This window comes from Alligator sinensis, unplaced genomic scaffold (genome assembly GCF_000455745.1).
Source record: "Alligator sinensis unplaced genomic scaffold, ASM45574v1 scaffold1257_1, whole genome shotgun sequence".
Classification (NCBI taxonomy): Eukaryota; Metazoa; Chordata; order Crocodylia; family Alligatoridae; genus Alligator; species Alligator sinensis.
The window spans coordinates 43,208-49,068 of record NW_005843745.1 but is presented as its reverse complement, the minus strand read 5'-3'; the positions used below and the strand labels follow the sequence as shown (position 1 = coordinate 49,068).

The following is a 5,861-nucleotide window of genomic DNA, read 5'->3' as shown; positions in this document are numbered from 1 at the left end:
TAAACTTCCCTAAAGAGCATCCTGCAATGCTTCAATGTTTACCTTTTCTTCAAAAGATGGTGTCACTGCAGATAGTTTTTGAATAACCAGTGAAAAAAGTGATTCAAATGAAGTTAGAGAGATATGTCGCATAAGCAGAATACAATTACTAAAATTCTCAACACATGGGAATAAAATCTTGCAAATGGGTCATAGCTCCAACTGTTTTTAACTGTGTGTCTATGGCTTAAAAGGTCTTTATAAAGTACCACTCAAAAGACAGTGTTCCTAACAGCGCAGTAAGTTACACTGCCATGGGGTTTCAGGTCAGTATCACGAAGAACAAGAGAGATCCCACTTTAAGAGGGATGTGGACAGCATCGAGAGGGTCCAGAGGAGGGCCACTCGCATGATCAAGGGACAGCAGGGCAGGTCCTATGAGGAAAGGTTACGGGACCTGAACCTGTTCAGCCTCCAGAAGAGAAGGCTGAGGGGGGATCTTGTGGCCTGCTATAAACTAGTCAGAGGGGATCAACAGGCACTGGGGGAGTCCCTGTTCCCCCGAGCGCCACCAGGAGTGACCAGGAATAACGGTCACAAGCTGGCGGAGGGAAGGTTTAAGTTGGACATCAGGAGGCACTACTTCACGGTCAGGGCGGTTAGGGTCTGGAACCAGCTTCCAAGTGAGGTGGTGCAGGCTCCCACCCTGGGGGTTTTTAAGAGGAGGTTAGATGACCATCTTGCTGGGGTCGTTTGACCCCCAGTACTCTTTCCTGCCATGGCAGGGGGTGAGACTAGATGATCTGCCCAGGTCCCTTCCGACCCTAGAAACTATGAAACTAAGACCCTCAGTTTAATTGGGAGCTAATTTCAAGGTTTAACCTTGCTTGGCATGCAAGATCTAGTGAGGTCACAGTCAATGGGGTACAGCTTGTATGTGTGGCATTCATTATACCAGAGAAGATATACTCACTGTCCTGCCACCAGTCATTTGTTGAAGAACATCTTGGAGGTGGCTTCCATTCCTTTGCATGTCTAGTTCTACTGTTGTGTAATTTACATTCATATCCTGAAACAGCTTCTTTGCCATTGTGGTGGGAGAAAACTCCCTGGGGTTCATTGTCTAGCTGCATAGGAACTAGACAACCACGGGTAAAGGTTTACTGCAGTATATTTGCTCGAGCAATGACCATTAAACCAGCAAAGAGGCAAAATGGCCCCCCCCACAAGGGTGAGGCGATCTTTTATACTTTTTACAACAAGGCAAGACTATAGGGTTAACAAAAGCAATACTGGGCAGTGCTTTACAAATCTTTATAACAGCATATTTCTATTAAGCTGAACTAGCACTTTTTAAAAGCTAAAAGTTAAGTAACAGTAACATTATGATACGTTAGCAAGAACTTGCAGTAGTAGATACTTCTTAAGGACACGATCACTGTACTTAGAACAATGGCTTCTTTGTCTTATCTTGTTCTTTGCTGTAGCTGATTTTACAGGACACAGACACAGATTCACTTGCTGCATTTTACTCAGAAAATGCTTAACACAGTTAAAATGATTACTTGACACAAGCAAAGGCTTAGCTATTATTCTGCCTTGTGGTCAGCGGCATTGCTAGGCCACAGGTCATGCCTTGTATTCAGCTGCAAAGCTAATACTTCTTAATAATCTAAATTATTGTTAACACTATGCTATCAGAAAACTATTTTATTTCAGGGTAATAACAAACATGCTCACTACACCATTTTGCAATAAGAACACGTTGTTTTAGAGAAAATCACCACGGTTGTCTGAAATAGTTTCCTATATATTTAAAAAGGAGTTTGAGTCAATTTGCTGTTTTTAAAATATACTAGTTAACAATCAACACTTTCTTAAAGATAGTTAGACACAAAACATGAGTTTTATCATTATTCACTTAAGACAACATATGATAGAGATCAGTGACTTCCATCTTAAGTGTTCTAAGAATTCTAGGATAGGAGCCATTTTCCTTTAAATGCACATGGTTACACAATACCATGTACTTTTGATGCTGTAGAAACTCACTTTTTACTGCTCACTGATGTTTTTCAACTAGTGGGATGGAAAGGGGGAGAACGCTGCTGAAGCTTTCCCAACATACAGCATTGCTTTTATTTCACATTACTTTAAAACAGGGCAATACAACTAGCTGCCTGGGCAGGCCTAGTTTTGAGACTCACAGGCTCCCACCTATGTGCCGCTTACGTCATTGTTCTGGCTGGTGCTGCCACTGGGGTCTCCGATTTCCCCCTCCCTCCTCTGGCTTCTGCTTCCTGTCCCTACCCAGCCCTAGGAGCCCCACACTGTGTGGTGTGGTGGGGAGGAAGAGGAGCATTGCGGAAGGCAGAAGCTGTGGTGGCAGGGGGCAGAGGCAGCTGCTGTTCTGACCCTGATCCAAGGTCAGGGCTGGAGTCAGAGCCAAAGCAGCCACCTGCCCCCAACCCCTGTTGTCCTGTACCACCCCACCCCCAAAATGAGGTTGGGTTTCCTCCCCTGTATGTTAAATGGGAGGAAAAACTCATCTTGAATTCATATGCGTCTTCCAATATGGAAATATTGATGAGATGATAACCCCTTCATGGGGGCCAGGAGGTATAGCAAGCACCATAGTACAAACTTGACAAACCCCAGCACCAAAATCTGTACATCTAAGGAAACCAAGGCTGCCAGCTTAAGGTACATTCTGTCTCTTGACTCCAGCTGCCAGCTGGACTCCACAGCTGAAGCAGTGCAAGTCCCCTGCTTTTAATTCTCTTCACTATAAGGAATTAATACCCAAGATAATATTATTCAATGTTTATGCCAGTGCTGAACTTAAATTACTTAGGATTGAGAGCCCAGCCAAAGTAATCAAAATGTAGGATGGGGGTTCAAAAATGCAATCTACATTATATACTAAGTTTATGGATATTCAATATGGAGAAGTATTAAAAACAATTCTTCAATTGATTAAAAAAAGGCGGTTATTAATTTACATAAGAAGATTTTTTTTCTACATGCCAGAAAGAATTCTCCTTGTTAAATAACAAATATCTAGCTCCTAGGTTTACCTGGATCTGGTTCAAAGTAGCATCATTAGACAGTCGCATGGAAGTAGGTGGGCTATTCCCCATTCTGAGAAAAAAAAAAAGACTAAGCATTTAAACGCTCTAAATAAAGCCACTCATTTTTATGGTTCACAAGTTATATTAACAGGACACTAAAGACTGGTGTCAAATCAACGTTTTCTAGCATGGCCCCCACGTTGAAATCTACATGCTAATTTCTGAAGTCTGGCTCAGGACTGTAAACTGTTTGGGACACAGACTCTTAATCTGTGCTCTCTTGGGTGGTCTAGTGCCCAGGATTATGTGCTTGCAAAGTGAGCAGAATAAAGGACTGGACCTGTCTGGGACTTTTATAAAAGCTCAGTTATGGCCCTGGCTGCAATCAATGTATACTGTAATGTCAAAATAATGTGCCACATCTAATGGTAGTAACAGTCCAGAAAACACTAAAACATACTGCATGTGCCCCAGAATTTCAGAAGAGTGACAGCTTTCCCACCAGACCCCACACACCCAGCCATGCCTCATAATTTTGCTTCTGCAGACTAACACCTACACGGCCAAGGCCCAGTGGGGAAAACATAACAGAAGAGTACCTTAAAAAATGACACTTCCAAGCCTCCTTTGCCCTGCAAGTACATAAAGGCATAAAGGCATAGAGAAGTAGGGCTGGAAAAGACCTCCAGAGGTCATCTACTCCACCCCCCTGCCTGAGGCGGGATCATCCCTATCCAAACCTTCCCGCATAAATCATAATGTGAACTACACAAGCCTACTGTAAGGCCTGACACAGCACGGACCTAACACCCGAACCAGCCCCAAGTAAAGCAGGGGGATCAGGGCAGCCAACATCTTGTTTCTATAAAAGGTGAATGCACGCTCAGGAGATCCCAGGAACAGGATCGTACTCCCAGTTAAGGTAAGGAGAAAGGTAAAAAAAATGCCCATGTCTATACCAGTCAGAGCATGGCCCCAAATACAGTGATTGGTCTGTTCCTGAGGGCAAGACCCTCTAACCACAAGCCTCTGGCTTTGGCCCCAGCACAAGCCTTCGCATGCACACAGGCACACCCCAGGAGCCCTTGGCGCACCCCAGGGGCCCGGGCACCTCACAGCCACACCCCAAGCAGATGGTAACAGCAGCAAGAGTCATCTGTGGCCTTTTTCTTAGAAGGCTTACAAACGGGTCCGGACTCCCGCTGCCTGCTGCTTTGCAAGCCCGTGACCATGAAGCGCTGGGGCTGGCGGGGCCCGTGGGAACAGCTGAAATAAAGCCTGAGACAGGCTGCCTTTTACCCTGGAGCAAGTCTCGGGCCAGGCCAGGCTGAGCTGTGCACTGAGCCCGAGGACGCTCCAGACCCGGGCACTGTCGCAGGAGCCAGCCCGTCCCCCCCACGCTGCACTGACCTCAGCCGTGTGGCCGTGCACAGAGCCATGGCTCCGCCTGTGGGAGGGGCCGATGCGCCCCACCCTGCCCCGGGGCAGTCCTCACTGCGGTCCGCTCCTGAGTGCAGGCCGCCCCCCCCAAGCGCGGGGCTGCCCTTGGCACTGCCTGCCATGCCCTCGCCCGTTGCTGCTTCGTGGGGGTGGCTCCGCTCCGCCCTTACACACCTGCAGTGGGTTCCGCTGCAAATCTGCGCCCACCCGCGGTGCAGCAGGGTGAGAATGGTGTCCCTCTAAGGGGAGCTTCCCCCTGCCCTCCCATGGACTTTTCCAGGCTCTTAAACCCGGCCACGTGGGAATCCAGCTGGATATGTGTTGCCTGGTGCCTCCTGCACCCGCTGCAGCTGCAAGAGCAGTTCCCCCTTCCCTCCCACCTCCCCCAGCCCCAGGAGGTGTGGCCATGTGGTGCAGCCCTCTGGGGGTCCATGTGTCCCACAAGGCCAGCCCTGGCGCAGGAGCTGGACCAGAGGCAGGGGTGTGGTCACGTATTTTATCAGCGGGTGGGAGAGGTGCTGCCTTCAGCTTGCCAGCTTGAGGAGCCAGGCGTTTTTGTAACCATGGCATGCACCCGTGACAGGTGGACAGTGGAGGAAAGGTGGCTTCCCGCCAGAATGGCTCTCAGTGTCCTGACCAGTGGGGAAGGAGGGTCTGGCTGGGACTGCAGGGCCATTTTCCTGTCCCCAGCCTGTTCATGTCTCTGGGCCATGGGCAACTGGTGCCACCTTAATCAGGGGGGCATGTGCCCCATCAGCAACCAGTCAATGACTGGAGGGGGACCCCTCTGCAGTCAATCTCGCTGACCAGGGACTGGGGGTGCTCCCCCGGCAGCCAATCCAGAAGCGGCCGCAACGCTCCTAGATCGGGCCATGGCACTTCATCCAGGCACTCGCAGTTGGGGGCAGCACTCCCACCTGCCCCCCTGCCTGTCGCCTAAGATGGGAACGCGGCCAACAGGGGGTGCACCAGCGCTCTCAGGGGTGCATGTGCACTCCTGTGCACCCCCTACTTATCACCACTGCTCCGGGCAGTTCAACTGGGCAGCTTCTTGGACTTGCTCAAGGGTCAGTGGGCACTGACCTTTGCCCTTTGCTCAGTGCCCCTCCACCTCCCTCCCCCGCCCCTGGTGCACTCATTTTAAACTTCTGCCCTTCCCTATTTTGTCTTTTTGTTCTCCCAAGTGATCAGTGATGTGCACCACTCCCGCGTGCAGCGGGGCTTATAGTCTACTTGGTGGACTTTGGCCCACATTTTGGAAGAACATGTCAAAAGGCCTGACCGGTGGGAGAACATAATACATGTGAGCTTAGCACAGGGGTAGGAAAAATATGGCCCACGGGCCAGATCCAATCCACAGAGGAACTTTGT

General features: G+C 49.3%; 1 long non-coding RNA gene across 1 annotated transcript; it reads right to left on the bottom strand.

Annotated features, from left to right (window-relative positions):
• Positions 1 to 1,743: 1,743 nt before the first annotated feature.
• LOC102385496 lies at positions 1,744 to 4,330 on the bottom strand. The gene is made up of 4 exons (XR_325576.2): positions 4,234 to 4,330; positions 3,650 to 3,682; positions 3,057 to 3,120; positions 1,744 to 1,785 (listed from the first exon to the last, which is right to left on the bottom strand). It is a non-coding gene; the product is annotated as an uncharacterized LOC102385496 (long non-coding RNA).
• Positions 4,331 to 5,861: the final 1,531 nt, after the last annotated feature.